The sequence below is a fragment of the Salvelinus alpinus genome, chromosome 35 (genome assembly GCF_045679555.1).
Source record: "Salvelinus alpinus chromosome 35, SLU_Salpinus.1, whole genome shotgun sequence".
Taxonomy (NCBI): Eukaryota; Metazoa; Chordata; class Actinopteri; order Salmoniformes; family Salmonidae; genus Salvelinus; species Salvelinus alpinus.
This window is the reverse complement of record NC_092120.1, coordinates 352522-371652: the sequence shown is the minus strand read 5'-3', so window position 1 is coordinate 371652 and position 19131 is coordinate 352522. Positions and strand designations below refer to the sequence as shown.

The following is a 19131-nucleotide window of genomic DNA, read 5'->3' as shown; positions in this document are numbered from 1 at the left end:
GTCAAAGCCTGCAAAACAATAGAGGGCAATAGGCTCAATGAATGTAAAACCCCACAAAACAAAACTTCCTTATTAGTCTTAGTGGAGGTGGATTGTAGTATTCTGAAAGTGGAGTTTGGTCATTTGTTCCTTCATGCAGCGATATAACTCATCAATACCTTTTATCTCAATATTCCTTCCTCATATCAGGTTTTGATGTTACTGTAGACCACTTTTATTGAAGCCCTGTCTCTTATGCAATACTTATTTCTAGATACAGAAGTAGTCTGAATCACAGACATTTGTTACATCAGAAGAGATGGTGGCATCTGTAGTCATCTTTCTTACCATGGCAAAACTCTCAGGTGAGACCTTATCTGCTGCACTCAATAAAATACAGCCACACATAGGTTAACCCTAAAAGCACCGACAAGGGACAATTTTAAACCCAAGGGGTGAAACATGTCATAATTTCTAAACCCTTTTTTGATCCTTCTGAAAATGTAGGACCATGATTTCTGTGTTAAAACTTCTTGAGAATACAGGGGGTGCTATTTTCCCATTAGCATAATTTGCTCTACAGATTAAACTGCCTCTTATTCAATTATTGCTCTTACTATATGCATATAAATAATACCATTGGAAAGAAAACAATCTCTAGTTTCTAAAACCGTTTCAATTTTGTCTCTGAGTGATACACAAGTCATTTGACAGCACTTTCCCTGACCAAGAAGTAGAATGCAAGAAGTCTATGCTCGCTTCAACGCTCTGCCTATATATGGTCATGACCCCTATGACCAGAAACACACTTCATTCGCCTTCCTCTGGGTGTCAAGAGGACGTCAGAGGAGAAATTCTTTGTTTATCTGGTACTGACGTGAAATAAGACCTATTTCTTTGGCGTGACCGACAACTTCCGGTTTTCTGATTCGCACGAGTTGGAGCTGCGATTGTGTACTGTTTTGCTGGCGTTATGGATGAAAACTATCTCCGTGTCGAATTTTGTTTGATACATGTGACCATATCATCGTAATGTATGTTTTTTCAATATAGTTTAATCAGATTATTTGAATTTTTTCGGGAGTTTTGTGGTGTTCCGTTGTCTGATTTTATTTACGTTTGAGAGATCCGTGCCACTCGACCAGTACCTGTGCCAAATGGAGTGGGAAAGGAACAATTCTGAACGGAACCAACGACTCATCTTGACAAAGGACACTTTGATCAACATTCTGATGAAAGATCAGCCATAGTAAGACCCAATTTACGATGTTATATCATATCTGTTGTGCATGTGAACTGGCCGTGGGCGCCTAGCCGAATCTGCCTGGTATAGCTATGCTAATTTAGCGCTACATTTTGTTTTCGTTATAAAACATTTAATAAATCTGAAATATTGTTTGGATTCACCAGATGTTGGGCTTTCAATATCTGTACGCTGTGTATTTTTCTGAAATGTTTTAAGATGAGTAATTCGTTATATGACGTTGGTCTCTGTAATTGTTCTGGCTGGGTCAGCACTATTTCAGATTGCAGCTGCAATGTAGAACTGTGATTTATACCTGAAAAATGCACATTTTTCCCAAAAAAAACTATGCTATACCATAAATATGTTATCAGACTGTCATCTTATGAAGTTGTTTCTTGGTTAGTGGCTATATATATTTTTATTTAGTCGAATTAGTGATAGCTACTGACGCAGGAAAAAACTGTTGGGAGTAAAAAAATCGTGTCCTTTGCTAACGTGGTTAGCTAATAGATTTACATATTGTGTCTTCCCTGTAAAACATTTTAAAAATCTGAAATGGTGGCTTTATTCACAAGACCTGTATCTTTCATCTGGTGTCTTGGACTTGTGATTTAATGATATTTAGATGCTACAAGTTACTTGTGACGCTATGCTAGCTATGCTACTCAGTGGGGGGGGGGGGGGGGGGGGGGGGGGTGCTACCGGATCAGGGTTGGTGACTCGTGAGAAGTTAATGTATTCTCTGCTCCCATGACAGTAGGAATGGTTCTTCAATCAATAGCAGGTTCTTTGTCAATATTCAGATGTAGTTTCAATGATGTTCATGTCCATCTCTAAGGCCATACACATTTAATTAAATGTTTAACGGATTGGTGTCAGATCTTGTCCATAGATGGCTTACATGGTAAAGATATCAATATGTAATTTTGTAATTTGGGTGAACTATCCCTTTCAGGTGGTGACAAATGCTGCTTAATATTTGCTTGCACAAAATATAGTCATTCTACTAGGCACAATGGCTTCCACAGTGGCTTCCAAAATTGTCTTGATAAAATAATTATGTTATAATTAATTTTGGGGGCGGCAGGTAGCCTAGTGGTTAGAGCGTTAGGCCAGTATCCAAAAGGTTGCTAGATCGAATCCCTGAGCTGACAAGGTAAACATCTGTCGTTCTGCCCCTGAACACTGTCATTGTAAATAAGAATATGTTCTTAACTGACTTGTCTAGTTAAATAAAGGTTACACATAAAAGTTTTGGAGACATGATAATCAAGCCCTGTTATTGTTTCCTCAGAATATTGTGCTGGTCTAGAAGTGCTTCCTCCTGGACCTGTGAATAGATCATTGGGAGGAAATGTGTTTTTCAAAACCACCATCAATCCAACCACACTTAGTGCAATCGTCTGGACTTTTGGTGATCCCCCTGTCATCATTGTTGACTTTCTCAGTTCTGAAGGTCCTGTGATCGGAGAGGGATATGTTGGCAGGATCAGTCTGGACAATGGCACTGGATCTCTGGAGCTCTTGAAACTGACCATTGCTGACAATGGAGAATACAGAGTGATCCTAAGAGAGTCTGATTTGATGTATATGTCAAATACTTCACTGAATGTCTATGGTGAGTACACCCTGAGTTCCAAAAGTCCCTTAATTTTAAAGTTGAGTTGTCAACTAATGTGAATTGAATGTACTTCCATACATAAAAACAATACAAAACTAAAAACAGAATGTGCTTGTTGAAATGCAGTTACTCTAGTCTTTTGATGGTGCAGTTACAATTTATTTGATGGATATCTCTTGAAACTCTACTACATACATGATCCATGGTCAGAAGCAGAGCTAGTGTGAGGGCCATGGGTGCGACCAGCGTGGGTTTCAATTCCAATTAAATTCCAGTCAATTCAAAAAGTTAACCAAACTCCAATTCAAATTTAAAAAATTACTAATTGAAAACCATAGAAGATCATTTGAATTGGAAATTAACTTGTTTGGGATAGGGGGCAGTATTTTGACGTCCGGATGAAAAGCGTGCACAAAGTAAACTGCCTGTTACTCAGGCCCAGAAGCTAGGATATGCATAAATTGATAGATTTGGATGGAAAACACTCTAAAGTTTCTAAAACTGTTACAATTATGTCTGTGAGTATAACAGAACTGATATGGCAGGCGAAACCCCGAGGACAAACCATCCCCCAAAAAAGAATTTCAGCTTACCACTATTTTCAATGGCTATCACTTTTATTATAAGGCGAAGTTCTCCCTGTTTGCAGTTCCTAGGGCTTCCACTAGATGTCAACAGTCTTTAGAAAGAGTTTAAGGCTGGTTTTTGGAAAAATGAGCCAGACATTGTAGTTTTTCTAGGTGGCTCCCATTTTGGCTGTAGTGTTTCCAAGTGTGTGAATGAGAGAGCGTTCTTTGGTATTTTGCTCCGGTAAAGACAATAACGATTCTCCGTCTTAAATTTGATCATTTATTTACGTATTAGGTACCTAAGGTTTGATTATAAACGTTGTTTGACTTGTTTGGAAAAGTTTATTAGTAACGTTTGGGATTTATTTTTTATGCATTTTGATGGAGTGAAACTGGGTGGATTATTGACTGAAGCGCGGCAGCTAAACTGATTTTTTGGGATATAAACATTATCGAACAAAAGGACCATTTGTGATGTAACTGGGAACTTTTGGAGTGCCAACAGAAGAAGATCATCAAAGGTAAGGCATTTATTATATCGCTATTTTTGACTTTCATGTCGCACCTGCCTGGTTGAAATATGTTTTTCATGGTTTTGTATGCGGAGCTCTGTCCTCAGATAATCGCATGGTGTGCTTTCGCCGTAAAGCCTTTTTGAAATCTGACACAGCGGCTGGATTAACAAGAAGTTAAGCTTTATTTTGTTGTATTACAATTGTGACTTTATGAAAGTTAAATATTTATAATACTGTAGTTTGAATTTCGCGCTCTGCAATTTCACTGGATGTTGTCGAGGTGTCCCGCTAGTGGCACGCCTTTCCCAAAGAGTACTTCCTGAATTTACTGGAATTGAAATTGAATTTACCCCAACCCTGGTGATCACCCCAGGGACCACACACAAAATAAATAAATAACAAAAAAAACTTTTCAACAATGATGTACCAAAAACCAAAGAAAAAACTTTTTGGACACTGTAAAACATGGCAATATATACAGTTGAAGTCGGAAGTTTGCATACACTTAGGTTGGAGTAATTAAAACTCGTCTTTCAACCACTCCACAAATTTCTACAGTTTTGGCAAGTCGGTTAGGACATCTACTTTGTGCAAGACACAAGTCATTTTTCCAACAATTGTTTACAGACAGATTATTTCACTTATAATTCACTGTAACACAATTCCAGTGGGTCAGAGGTTTACATACACTAAGTTGACTGTGCCTTTAAATAGCTTGGAAAATTCCAGAAAATTATGACATGGCTTTAGAAGCTTCTGATAGGTGAACTGGCATAATTTGAGTCAATTGGAGGTGTACCTGTGGGTGTATTTCAAGGCCTACCTTCAAACTCAGTGCCTCTTTGCTTGGCATCATGAGAAAATCAAGAGAATCAGCCAAGACCTCAGAAAAAAAATTGTAGGCCTCCACAAGTCTGGTTCATCCTTGGGAGCAATTTCCAAACGCCTGAAGGTACCATGTTCATCTGTACAAGCAATAGCACGCAAGTATAAACAACAAAGGATGACACAGCCATCATACCGCTGAGGAAGGAGACGCGTTCTGTCTTCTAGAGATGACCGTACTTTGGAGCAAAACGTGCAAATCAATCCCAGAACAAACAGCAAAGGACATTGTGAAGATGCTAGAGGAAACAGGTACAAAGTATCTATATCAATAGTAAGACGAGTCCTATATCAACATAACCTGAAAGGCCACTCAGCAAGGAAGAAGCCACTGCTCCAAAACCACCATAAAAAAGATAGACTACGGTTTGCAACTGCACATGGAGCCTTAGATCGTACTTTTTGGAGAAATATGCTCTGGTCTGATGAAACACAATTAGAACTGTTTGGCCATAATGACCATCGTTATGTTTGGAGGAAAAAGGGGGAGGCTTGCAAGCCACAGAACCCCACCCCAACCGTGAAGCACGGGGGTGGCAGCATCATGTTGTGGGGGTGCGTTGCTGCAGGAGGGACTGGCAACTGCCAGGGCTGCTGGTTGCTGCTGGGAGGGACCAGGGTCTTCAAAATTATTATTCATTTATTTAGTACGTTTGTTAGTTTAAAACTACTAATAACGATTGAAAAAAATAAATATGAACATTCGAAAGGCTTGGCTCAACAATCTGTTTTCATTTAATATCATTGTCTAATTATTTTTTAGAAAAAAAAATTCATGTTGTTGTCTCGCCCTGACCTTAGAGATCCTTTTTATGTCTCTATTTTGGTTGGTCAGGGCGTGAGTTGGGGTGGGCATTCTATGTTTTGTTCTGTGTGTTGTATTTCTATGTAATTGGCCTGGTATGGTTCCCAATCAGAGGCAGCTGTCAATCGTTGTCTCTGATTGAGAACCATACTTAGGTAGCCTGTTCCCACCTGTGTTTGTGGGTATTTGTTTCCTGTTTTGTGTTGTGTCACCTGATAGGACTGTTTCGGTTTTTCACCTTTGTTATTTTGTATTTCAGTGTTCAGTTTAATAAATTTAACATGGACACGTACCATGCTGCATTTTGGTCCGATCTTTCATATTCCTCATCAGACGAGGACGAGATTCGTTACAGAACTACCCACCACCAAAGGACCAAGCAGCGTGTAATGGACTCCTGGACATGGGAGGAAATATTGGACGGCAAGGGACCCTGGGCACAGCCGGGAGAGTATCGCCGTCCGAAAGAGGAGCTGGAGGCAGCTAGAGCGGAGCAGCGACACTATGAGGAATTGGCTTGAGGTAACGTGCACGAGAGGCAGCCCCAGAATTTTTTTTGGGGGGGGCACACGGGGAGATTGGTGGAGTCTGGTAGGAGACCTGAGCCAACTCCCCGTGCTTACCGTGGCGAGAGAGTGACCGGGCAGGCACCGTGTTATGCGGTGAAGCGCACAGTGTCCCCAGTGCGCACGCCTATATAAAAAAGCTCTCTACGGTCAGGGCGTGACAGTACCCCCCCCAAAAGGTGCGGACTCCGGCCGCAAAACCTGAACCTATAGGGGAGGGTCTGGGTGGGCATTTCTCCGCGGTGGCGGCTCTGGTGCGGGACGTAGACCCCGCTCCACCTCTGGCTTGGCCCACTTGGGTGGCGCCTCTAGAGTGGGGACCCTGGCCGCCAATCCCGGACTGGGGACCCTCGTAGCGGGCCCCGGACTGGGGGCCCTCGTTGTGGGCCCCGGACTGGGCACCCTTGTAGCGGGCCCCGGACTGGGGACCCTTGTTGGGAGCTCCGGACTGGAGGGCGTCGCTGGAGGCTCCGGACTGGAGGGCGACGCTGGAGGCTCCGGACTGGAGGGCGTCGCTGGAGGCTCCGGACTGGAGGGCGACTCTGGAGGCTCCGGACTGGAGGGCGACTCTGGAGGCTCCGGACTGGAGAGCGTCGCTGGAAGCTCCGGACTGAAGGGCGCCTCTGGAGGCTCCAGACTGGAGGGCGACACTGGAGGCTCCTGAATGGAGGGCGTCGCTGGAGGGTCCGGACTGGAGGGCGACTCTGGAGGGAGGAGACGCAGAGACAGCCTGGTGCGCGGGGCTGCCACAGGGCCCACCAGGCTGGGGAGACCTACAGGAGGCCTGGTGCGTAGAGAAGGCACCGGATGGACCGGGCTGTGGGGGAGCACTGGAGCTCTGGTGCACAGCCTCGGCACCACTCCTCCAGGCTGGATGTCCATTTTAGAACCCTCTGTGGAAAGGTTTCTACATGGAACCCAAAAGGGTTCTAACTGGAACCAAAAATGGTTCTTCAAAGGGTTCTCCTTTGGGGACAGCCGAAGAACCCTATTAGGTTTTTAGATAGCCACTTTTTAAAATAATTCTATTCATATTAGTAACCCATTCTAGATGTTGCATCTTTAGATGCGAGAAAAATAAAATCCTAATAGAGGACTACTGAAATGATATTCTTTCAGTGTAGATAAAGGAAGGGCAGGTTAAAATAAAAACATGACAGCCAGACAAGCCAGTGTAAGAATCAAATGGATTTGCATATGAATGGAGTGGAAATTAGCTGACTTTGTGATCTGTAAGGTAAGTAACTTTAATGTGTCAAGCAGATTACACGTTTTTTTTGCCATTTCTGAAACGTAAAAATGTTTAAGACATGGATTTCATGTTGTAATGTTAACAAGGTACCCAAAAGTAGTTTGAATTAATTGTTTCATTTTATTAGCCAAACAAAACTTGTTTAAACAGCGAAATTGTTGCGAAAATCAGCCTTGTTTGCATAGCGATGATGAAAAGAACGTCATTTAGAATGTAATGATCTCAAAAATTCTAATCATTAGTTCATCCCACTGTTGATATAACAACGGACGATAATAGTTGAATTGAATTCCATTGTGACATAGAGGGGGACATTATTTGGCATGACAGACCCTTCGAGAGCGCACTGCCCCGTCTGTGCTGATGAGCTCTGCGCCTGTCCATGGTAATATAGCACCAGTGGTGTAGATTTTTTAAGTACAAATACTTTAAAGTACTACTTAGCTAGTTTTTGGGGGGTATCTGTACTTTACTTTACTATTTACATTTTTGAGAACTTTAAATTTTACTCCACTACATTCCTAAAGAAAATAATGTACATTTTATTCCCTACATTTTCCCTGACACCCAAAAGTAGGCTTTACATTTCCAATGCTTAGCAGCACTTATCAAGAGAACATCCCTAGTCATCCCTACTGACTCTGATCTGGCAGACTCACTAAACACAAATGCTTTGTTTGTAAATATGTTTGAGAATTGGAGTGTGTCCCTGGCTATCAGTAAGTTAAAATGACAACAAAATCGTGCCGTCTGGTTTGCTTAAGTATATTTCAGCAATTACATCTACTTTTGATACTTAAGTATATTTAAAACCAAATACTTTTATACTTTTACTAAAGTAGTATTTTACTTTTTAATTTTCTTTCTCTTTTTCTTTTTAATTTTCTATTAAGGTATTTTTTACTTTTTCTCAAGTTTGACAGTTGGGTACATTTTCCACAACTGTGTAACATGAACATAAAACTAACTTGTTTCTCCTTTTCTTTTTTAACAAACCACAATAATTATTATTATCTCATCTTGTATTAATTTCACAGAAACAGTATCTGGTGCTACTATCACAATTACCCCAAACCCACCAATCATCGAGGGGGGTTCTGTCACTTTAACCTGTGATGCAGCTGGCTTCAACATCACCAGAGAGTGGATGAAGGATGGTCATCCTGTGTCTTCTGGTGACAATATCATATTATCTGAGGATAAGAGAGTGCTGTCCATAAAGAAGAGAACAGACAGTGGAGAATACCTGTGTAGAGTCAGCAACCCTGTCAGCTCTGAAAATGCCAGTGACACTGTGAATGTAATCTGTAAGTACTTCCCTATAAGCCTGCGGATAAATCAAATCAAATCCAATTTTATTGGTCGCATACACATGCTAACTATGTGTATCCGACCAATAAAATTCGATTTGATTTGATAAATGTACCAGATAAATGTACCAACTATACCATCAACAGATGCACGTGAAAATAATATAACAATGACTGAACACACACTTTACACCAACCATTATGACTCCACCGTCACACTGATTACAAACTAATGAACTTGTAGCTCTGACTAACTAGTGATCTCTGTGTTACAGATGGACCTGATGGTATGGAAATCAAGGGTCCAACTAAAATAGAAGTAGGACAGAAGTTTACATTGACCTGCTCTACTGACTCCAACCCCCCTGCGAACTACACCTGGGTGCTTAACGGGACAAAGATACCTGGACATTCCCCTGAGTTCACTAAACAGAAGAGTGAATACTCTGACAGTGGGGATTACACCTGTACAGCAACAAATGATGTCACCGGAAACAAAATATCTGTGGTCCTTAAACTGTCAGTAAAAGGTAAAGTTAGTAGAAGACAATATAAACATAGTAAGTAGATAACAGTTACATCTGGTCATTTAGCAGACCCTCTTATCCAGAGATACTTACAGTTAGTGCATTAAGTTAGCTATGTGGGACAACCAAATATCTCAGTCATAGTAAGTACAATTTTCCTCAAAGTAATTATCAGAAAAGTCAGTGCTAGTAGAAGAAAAGTTATACGTATGAAGTTTTGCATTCCAAACGTGTTTTAAAATAGTGCCTTTTAGTTGTGTTTGTTGTGTTGTAATTGTCACTTAGATGCACTGTAATGTGCAGTACTGCTTGTTCACTGGGTATACCCTTTCTCTCATCTCTGTATGGTTCTGTCTCTGGTCTCTGCAGCGGTGGGCTCTCTAACTCCAGACGGACTATCTGTTGTTGTCATCACTGGGATTGTGATTATAGTGTTGCTGGTTGTGGAAGTGGCAGTTAGTGTTGCAGTCTATTTCATCAAGACAAATATGTGAGATAAGAAACGTTTCATTCAAACAAGTGTATTTTCTATCACTGCCGGCAATAGACATTATAGGCTCTGTTTTCATATTGATCTAAACTGATCAGAAAAAGGGACTGAGTATATTTCAAAAGCACCATAAACTTTTAAAAACATTGTAATATTATGTTCTAATCTTATAACTTCACTGTAAACTGTTAAAAGCACTGTAATATCATGTTCTTATACCTTTAAATGTTTATTTCTTGTTGCGTATAGAAGCTATGTAGAGCCAATGCATCGAGGAGGTAAGCATATGCTTTATCTCCAATCTTATAATGAATCATGTTTTCAAACATTTGTTTTATCCATTTACATTAAAATTGTCATTTAGCAGTCACTCTCATCCAGAGTGATTTACAGTTTCCATGGAAGAATTAAATGGATTCAGACATATTACATGATATAGTACAACACCACTACTACTGTAATAATGTAACAATGCTTATGCAGACAAATGCAGACAAGATAACAGCAACTATACAACCCCTCTATTTGTGTATCTCTTAAAGGCTCTCAACAACCTGTATATGAGAACCCATCACCTGTGTATGAGAACCCATCACCTGTGTATGAGAACCCATCACCTGTGTATGAGAACCCATCACCTGTGTGTGAGAACCCATCACCTGTGTATGAGAACCCATCACCTGTGTGTGAGAACCCATCACCTGTGCGTGACAACACACTACAAAATCAATCTCCACCTCTACCCCTGACAGTAAGTAAAACATGGTCACCCCTGGGATGTGTCTGTGCACATCTGTATTCTACTACAGTCTTACTGTAATAAACAATATTAATTTGCTTAACAGGATGTACAGTGTTGAAAATACTGAATGCAGAGACTGTTTGCCTATTATATAAGTTTAGTTTTGACTTAATGACAACTATTCAGTCTCTGGCGTTTTCATGTTATTCACTAACACATGATCGCTGTAAAAGTTTGTTTAGGACTTTGAGGTTATGTATTTTGTCATGGCAACTGTTGGTATGGCTGTTGCCTTCTATGTTCTGCAGTTGTTTACTTCTGCTTTTATCCCAAATTATGAAATGCAGGACTTCAAGTGTACCTATGATACTAGGATAATGGTAAGTTTGTTCTAGACCACATGGCACCATGTGACTGTAATACTGTAAAAACAACCGATTTATGTGTTATATGTTAAATGGTATTCATGATGTATTATAGCTGATAAATGGAAGTTAATGTTCCTTTCTTTTCTCCCTTACTTTCCTACTAGCAGTAAGAGGTCAGGAAGAGATCTCCATTCAACCACCATTATCCAGTTCCACAATCAACACAAAGAAAACCTGCATGATAACACCCAGTGTGGATCTGAAATGTAACGTACATAATAGATTTATGCTATGTTTGTCTGCTTTATTGTGTAATTTCTTAACATTGAAAAGAAAACCTTGTTAATGAAAGTAGATAGCGCATTACTGTACTGTAATTTTATAAATTAGAGCATAATAAATGCCAGTTAAATAAATAACAAATTATTTAAATGATGTAAAAACAGAATGACTAATAAATAATGCCTGCTATTTTCCTACTACTCTGTTGTTCTTTGTGTCAGACCAGTGATTACCAGTTTATAAAATATATACTGAACAAAAATATAAAAGCAACATGTAAAGTGATGGTACAATGTTTCATAAGCTTAAATAAAAGATCCCAGAAATTGTCCGTACACACAAAAAAAATATTTATCTCAAATTTTGTGCACAAATATGTTTACTTTAGTGAGCATTTCTCTTTGTTAAGATAACCAATCCACCGGACAGGTGTGGCATATCAAGAAGCTGATTAAACAGCATGATAATTACACAGCATGATAATTACACATAATTACACAATAAAAAGCCACTCTAAAATGTGCAGCTTTATCACACAACACATTGCCACAGATGTCTCAAGTTTTGAGGGAGCGTGCAATTGGCATGCTGACTGCATGAATGTCCACCAGAGCTACTGCCAGAGAATTGAATGTTAATTTCTCTACCATTTCAGCAGACTACGCATAACCATGCCAGCCCACGACCTCCACATCTGTCTTCTTCCCCTGTGGGATCATCTGATACCAGCCACTCAGACAGCTGATGAAACTGTGGGTTTGCACAACAGAAGAATTTCAGCACAAACTGTCAGAAACTGTCTCAGGGAAGCTCATCAGTGTGCTAGTCATCTTCACCAGGGACTTGACCTGACTGCAGTTAGGTGTTGTAACTGACTTCAGTGTGCAAATGCTCACCTTCGATGGCCACTGTCACGCTGGAGAAGTGCGCTCTTCACGGATGAATCCCGGTTGTATGGCATTGTGTGGGCGAGCGGTTTGCTGATGTCAACGTTGTGAACAGAGTGCCCCATGGTGGCGGTGGGGTTATGGTATGGTCTGGCATAAGCTACGGACAATGAACACAATTACATTTTATCGATGGCAATTTGAATGCATGACGAGATCCTGGAGGCCCGTCGTCGTGCCATTCACACACCATCATCACCTCATGTTTCAGCATGATAATGCACGGCCCCATGTCGCAAGGATCTGTACACAATTCCTGGAAGCTGAAAATGTCCTAGTTCTTCCATGGCCTGCATACTCACCAGGCATGTCACCCATTGAGCATGTTTGGGATTCTCTGGATCGATGTGTACGACAGCGTGTTCCAGTTCCAGGCAATATCCAGAAACTTTCCCTAGCCATTGAGTGGGACAACATTCCACAGGCCACAATCAACAGCCTGATCAACTCTATGTGAGGGAAATGTGTCGCGCTGCATGAGGCAAATGGTGATCACACCAGATACTGGCGTTTTTTTTTTATCCAAGCACATACCTTTGTTTTTAGCGTATCCGTGACCAACAGACGAATATCTGTATTCCCAGTCATGTGAAATACATCGATTAGTACCTAATGAATTTATTTTAATTGACTGATTACTTTATATGAACTGTAACTTGCATTTTGTATATTTTGTTCAGTGTACTTTAGTTATACGATTCCATATTACCATAAATATTAATATATTCTCAACACTTTATAGTCATGAATACCTACAATTCTGACAATGTATGAGGCTCCTGAACTATTCATGTTTTTGGTTTCTGATATCCAGCTTCTTCTGATATGACTAATCCTGTTATTCTGGATCTGCGGTATTACCTACTGACCTTCAGTATTATATGTTCCTACAAAGCTGGGTGTTGGTTCTGAGTGATCATAGAGTGATTATAGCAATGGTTATGGTCATCAAATAACCCAACTCTATATGAGTCCCTGTACTGAACGATACTCCAAGACACAGGACATTTGGCCCCGCCACAGTAAACTATGGGCAGATTCACTCTTTTTTTCAGACACTTGACACATGAGATGGCATGAAAGTAGCTGCAATATTTATTTTCACCATGGCAGTACTCTCAGGTGAGTTTTTACCTGGTGTTCTCAGCAAATTACAGAGACAAGGAAGTCATAGAGGGACATTAATTTGTCTTCATAAGGAGGGCAGTCATCTAAGTCTTCTAGGAATTCCCTGTTTCAACTATTGATAAGCGTGATCTTACAATTTGCTTCTGAGTAATGTCATGTTTTAATTGACTTACTTTATGGACTGCTGTTTGAGTCAAACTGTAAAAAGGACACTCAATAAGCTATTGATATAATGATTAACATTCATAATTGCCATCATTCATGGCCAGCAGGTCAACATGTATTTCCTTCTGAACCTGTACACTGAGCTGTAGGAAAGAATGTAAACCACATACAGTATCTCATCCAATTACATCAGTAGCCTTGAAAGTTAATGGTACCAATGTAATAACCTCTCCTCTGACACAAATGAACTGGGATACAATAACAGGATCACTCCTGTCATGTGCATGTAACATACATTATGAATGTTATGAATTATGATTATGAATCGGTTCTGCTTTTGTCTCTCCAGGGTCTTGTTATGGATTAGGTGTGTTACCAGATGGCCCACTAGTTGCGGCAGTTGGAAATGTGACATTCACCACAGCGGTTGATCCAGCGGTCAACATGTCCACAATATTCTGGAGTGCGAATGGCCTCCATATAATCAACGCTACCATCACTCATGACAGCATCCGGCCTGGATATGAAGACAGGGTCACTCTGGACAGAACCACTGGTTCCCTGGAGCTCAGGGACCTGGCCCCGTGGGACGGTGCAAAATACAAAGTATCCCTTTTTCTTAAAGAAGGATCACAGCTGGGTGGGGAAACAAGGCTGGAGGTGTATGGTGAGTACTGTTGTTGGAGCACTTCTGATCCAGATCTAGTAAATGGTTTTACCATCAAGTTAACTTTCCCTCTGAGGTGAAATCAAAAACATCTGTAGAGTAGATTACATATTTTCAAATCAAATAAATGTTTATTTGTCACATGCTCCTAATACAACATGTGTAGACGTTACCGTCAAATGCTTACTCACGAGCCCTTTCCCTACAATGCAGTTAAAAAGTAAGACAATTATCAAATAAAAATATATAGCTGTTTCACAATTGCAGTCAGTTGTCTGGGCACAGTGCCATTTCTCCACCTGATTTCTTTCTAATGATCTCTTGTATTTTTGTTAGTAGTGTATGATGAAACAAGGTGTTCAGCACTGGTACATTTTTCAGAAATTGTCATCTAAGCAAAATAAAAAGTAGTTATTCTGTTTTTAACCCACTGAGTCAGTATCCAACGTGGTGATAACTCCCAACAACACAGACTTAGTGGAATTCAACAGCTCTGTCAGTCTGTCCTGGTCCTCCTCTGGCTCCTACCTCTTCTCTGACCTCTGAATGGCAGCTCTGAAGTCATCCAGTGATGGACTTCAGTTTGGTGACGGGAACAGCACTCTCACCATAGTCAATGTGACGCAATACAACGATGGGCCGTTTAGCTGTAATGTGTTCAACCACGTCAGTAATGGAACCAGCCAGCCTCTAAACCTCACCATCAGTCCATTTTCAGAAAATAAACTGTATGCCTCTGTATTTTAATCCAATGACTTGTTATTTTTTACTTTGCAGATAATCCTCAAGTATATTCTACTGGCTCTATGACTTACACCTGTTGACCACTCTAGCTGGTTGATTTTTGCCTCTTGGTCTTGACCATGATATTGATTGGACACTGTTTTACTGGGCTTACAATGGTTTTCAAATATGTTGCAGATGGTCCAGAAAACACAACAATGAAGGTGACCCCTCTAGATGTACTGTATGGATCAGGGTCAGACCTCACTCTGTCCTGCTCAGCTGAGTCCAGTCCGTCTGCCCAGTTTCAGTGGGATCTGAATGGAACACTGCTGTCCAATAAAGGCCCAGAACTCAGGCTGGAGAACATCCAGGCCAGTCAGAGTGGTAGCTACAGCTGCTGGGCCCATAACACCAGAACCCTGAAGTACCAGACATCTGAACCTTCTGACATCACTGTGCTGGGTAAGTGGTAGAGAGGAGAAGGAGACAGACATGGGAGGAAAGAAAGAGGCTGGCTCTTTAGGTTTCACAGATCTTAAGGGGTCACATCTGATCTGGGATGTTGGGTCTCTGGTCTGTGTACAGTAAGCTTTCTTTGAACTCCTTTCACAGAATCAATATCTGGTGCTACCTTCATTACTTCCCCAAACCTTCGAATCATCCAGGGGAGTTCTGTAACCTTAACCTGTGACGCTTCTTGCTTCAACATCACCAGAGACTGGATGAAGGATGGTCAGCATCTGTCTGCTGGTGTCAATATAACCATATCTGAGGATAAGACAGCATCTATCAATCCTGTGAATACCTGTGCAACCTCACCAACTCAGTCAGCTCTGCTGAGGTTGAATACAGTCTGACTGTACACCGTAAGTAGTCTTCTATACGCATGTTATGATGTCCATACAATGTTTTCACTCCTTTTGTATTCAAATCAAACAAGCACTAAATAAATGGGATGAGTGATTTATGAATGAACAATCTGGCAACACTTCAACATTTCCTGGTTAGTATGTGTAGTCTTTCTGTCATCTCTGGTTCTCTACATGGTATCTGCAGCGGAGGGGTATGTACCACCAGGTGAACTGTCTGCTGGTGCCATTGCCGGGATTGTGATTAGAGGGTTGGTGGTTGGGGGAGGGGCAATTGGTGTGTCACGAACATCGTCAGGGAAATGACTGGACCAAGGTGCAGCGTGGTGAGCGTACATATTTCTTTATTAAGAATGTCGCCAACAAAACAAGAAACACCAAAAACGAATGTGAAGCTCACTAGGGCTACACAGGCCACTAACAAAGACAACTACCCACAACTAAGGTGGCAAAAAAGGCTGCCTAAGTATGATTCCCAATCAGAGACAATGATTGACAGCTGCCTCTGATTGGCCGAGTGTGGTTCCCAAACACAAAGAAATACAACACATAGAATGCCCACTCCACATCACACCCTGACCTAACCAAATAGAGAAATAAAACGGCTCTCTCAGGTCAGGGCATGACATGGTGGGGCAGTCTTCATCATCAAGAAAAAATGGTGAGTAATATGATGGAACCTAGAACTTTTCATTTTACATTACATTTACATTTTAGTCATTTAGCAGACGCTCTTATCCAGAGCGACTTACAGTAGAGTGCATACATTTTATTACATTTTTACATACTGAGACAAGGATATCCCTACCGGCCAAGAGCAGACGCTCTTATCCAGAGCGACTTACAGTAGAGTGCATACATTTTATAACATTTTTAACATACTGAGACAAGGATATCCCTACCGGCCAAACCCTCCCTACCGGCCAAACCCTCCCTAACCCGGGCGACGCTATGCCAATTGTGCGTCGCCCCACGGATCTCCCGGTTGCGGCCGGCTGCGACAGAGCCTGGGCGCGAACCCAGCCCAGCCTGGGCGCGAACCCAGAGACTCTGGTGGCGCAGCTAGCACTGCGATGCAGTGCCCTAGACCACTGCGCCACCCGGGAGATTACATTTTCATATGTCAATATTTTCATCTTTTAAAATAATACTGTATAAAATCAAGTTTCCATCCTGAACCTTCTTTCAGCTGTATGGGCTCTGCAGTAGACCTGTATGAGAACAATCTCCACATTTACCCGACAGGGAGTTAGATGAAAGTCATGACCGTTCATCTATGTCCATCTATCTTTATCTTATCTATATGTCAAATACTTCATATAAATGTACTGTAGGTGTATATATGTTTTGTATGTATTTAATACACAAAGGTTTATCTTTGTTGTTATATTTTGTTTTTACAACTGTTGTAGCTGCTGCCTTATAAATATGGTCTTTATGCTGTATCATTGCTCAAGTATTAAAGTCAAGATTATTTTATTTTCTACCTCCACTTTGCCTTAAATGTTTTGATCAACTGTGTATTTTGTATCAGACCAGCAATAAATAATAAGACATCATTTGGTGGGTGCTTGTATTTGTCCTATTTCAACTGTGTATTGATAGGCATAATGTGAATAGAACATTTTATTTTTGCACTCCCTTTATCAATAGAAGATTGAAGTATGACCAGAATGTCATACAAACTTTAGTTGTCAGACCCATATACAGCTCAAAGTGTTTGGCCTTTCCCCAGACACTACATATAATCCCCTTTCTCAACAGTAATGTAGGTGTTATGGCCTCCTAACAGTCTAGTATTTCACACGTCACTGATCTGCACTTGGAGACAGATAGAGAACCTTTGGTCCCTCCATGATGGACTAGGAGCAGATCACCCTCTAGTGGCTTCACATCTCCTCTGCACTCAGGACTTAGTCTGGGGCTCTGTTCGTAGTCGCTAACTGGGTTCACAGTTTAAGAAGAGAAATAAACATTAACATTTTACATTCAGGCATACTTTAAAACTATTTAAAGGGTTTATAAGTAATTTATAAGCCATGTGTATCGACCTCATATCCCAACCAGCTACTCTCCCTGGGGTCCTTCCAAAACACAACACAAAACAGTCCTACACAGACAGAAGCAACAGCATAGATATGCTAACATTATGACATATTGACCCTCATTAACCAGATAAACTTGTCCTGTAGATTATTAACTTCAAATCAGGCAGCAGACAATGCCTCCTCCACTGGCCAGGAGGGAGTAAGACAGGGGTCAGAGAAGGGTCAAATAAACATTTTGAGGTGGAACTGCCCTGGTGGACCGTACCAAGATGTGTAGTAAATCTTGTATTGATGTTTCAAGCTTTATATCTTATTCAGTTCCATTATCTACACTGTTATCAAATGAATGAGGTTGAAAAACAGCCACATATTAAATTTAACCTCATAATGATGAGAATGAATAGACTGTAAATGGAACATGGCTCCACAAGCTTGGCCAGATACAGTTAATTTTTTATTTAAGTCATTTAGCAGACACTCTTAACCAGAGTGACTTACAGGAGCAATTAGGGTTAAGTGCCTTGCTCAAGGGCACATTGACATACTTTTCACCTCGTCTGCTTGGGGATTCAAACCAGCAACCTTTCAGTTACTGGCCCCATGCTCTTAACTGCTAGAAAGGGTGTGTGTGTGTGTGTGTGTGTGTGTGTGTGTGTGTGTGTGTGTGTGTGTGTGTGTGTGTGTGTGTGTGTGTGTGTGTGTGTGTGTGTGTGTGTGTGTGTGTGTGTGTGTGTGTGTGTGTGTGTGTGTGTGTTTAAGCTATGGGTAATAAAAGAAAGGTTTTGTTGGCCAGTCCCATTAGACATAGAGTTCTCTGGCCCTATACCTCCTGTCTATAAAGCCATGACTTAGTGTGGCCAGTTTCAGTAGATACTCTGAGGTGTGTATGTCTAGCGACATCAGGGTGGCGCCAAGCTCCCACATAAACCCATGTCAGGAATTAGAGAACCAGCTAACACGGGTTACCTGGACAATTTAGACAATGTGGAATTGTGCATTTCTAGTGTATACAATCACATGTTTTGTACCTACTTTGTATTCGGAAAGTATTCAGACCCCTTCCTTGACTTTTCCACATCTTGTTACATTACAGACTTTTTCTAAAATGGATTAAATAAAAAAAATGTCCTCCTCAATCTACACACAATACCCCATAATGACAAAGTGGAAACAGGTTTTTCGAAATTTTGGCAAATGTAGTAAAGATAAAAAAAACATTTACATAAGCATTCAGACCCTTTGCTATGAAACTCGAAATTGAGCTCAGGTCCATCTTGTTTCCATTGATCATCCAGTGGTAAATTCAATTGATTGGACATGATTTGGAAAGGAACATACCTGTCTATATAAGGTCCCAGAGTTGACAGTGCATGTCAGAGCAAAAACCAAGCAATGATGTCGAAGGAATTGTCTATAGAACTCCA

The 19131-nt window shown here is 40.9% G+C and overlaps 1 long non-coding RNA gene and 1 pseudogene across 1 annotated transcript; both read left to right on the top strand.

Annotated features, from left to right (window-relative positions):
* Nucleotides 1-328: 328 nt before the first annotated feature.
* LOC139564070 (cell adhesion molecule CEACAM5-like) lies at nucleotides 329-17316 on the top strand (annotated as a pseudogene).
* Nucleotides 10682-13334, top strand: LOC139564501 (uncharacterized). Its single transcript, XR_011672759.1, has 3 exons — nucleotides 10682-10887; nucleotides 11040-11141; nucleotides 11813-13334. It is a non-coding gene; the product is annotated as an uncharacterized lncRNA (long non-coding RNA).
* Nucleotides 17317-19131: the final 1815 nt, after the last annotated feature.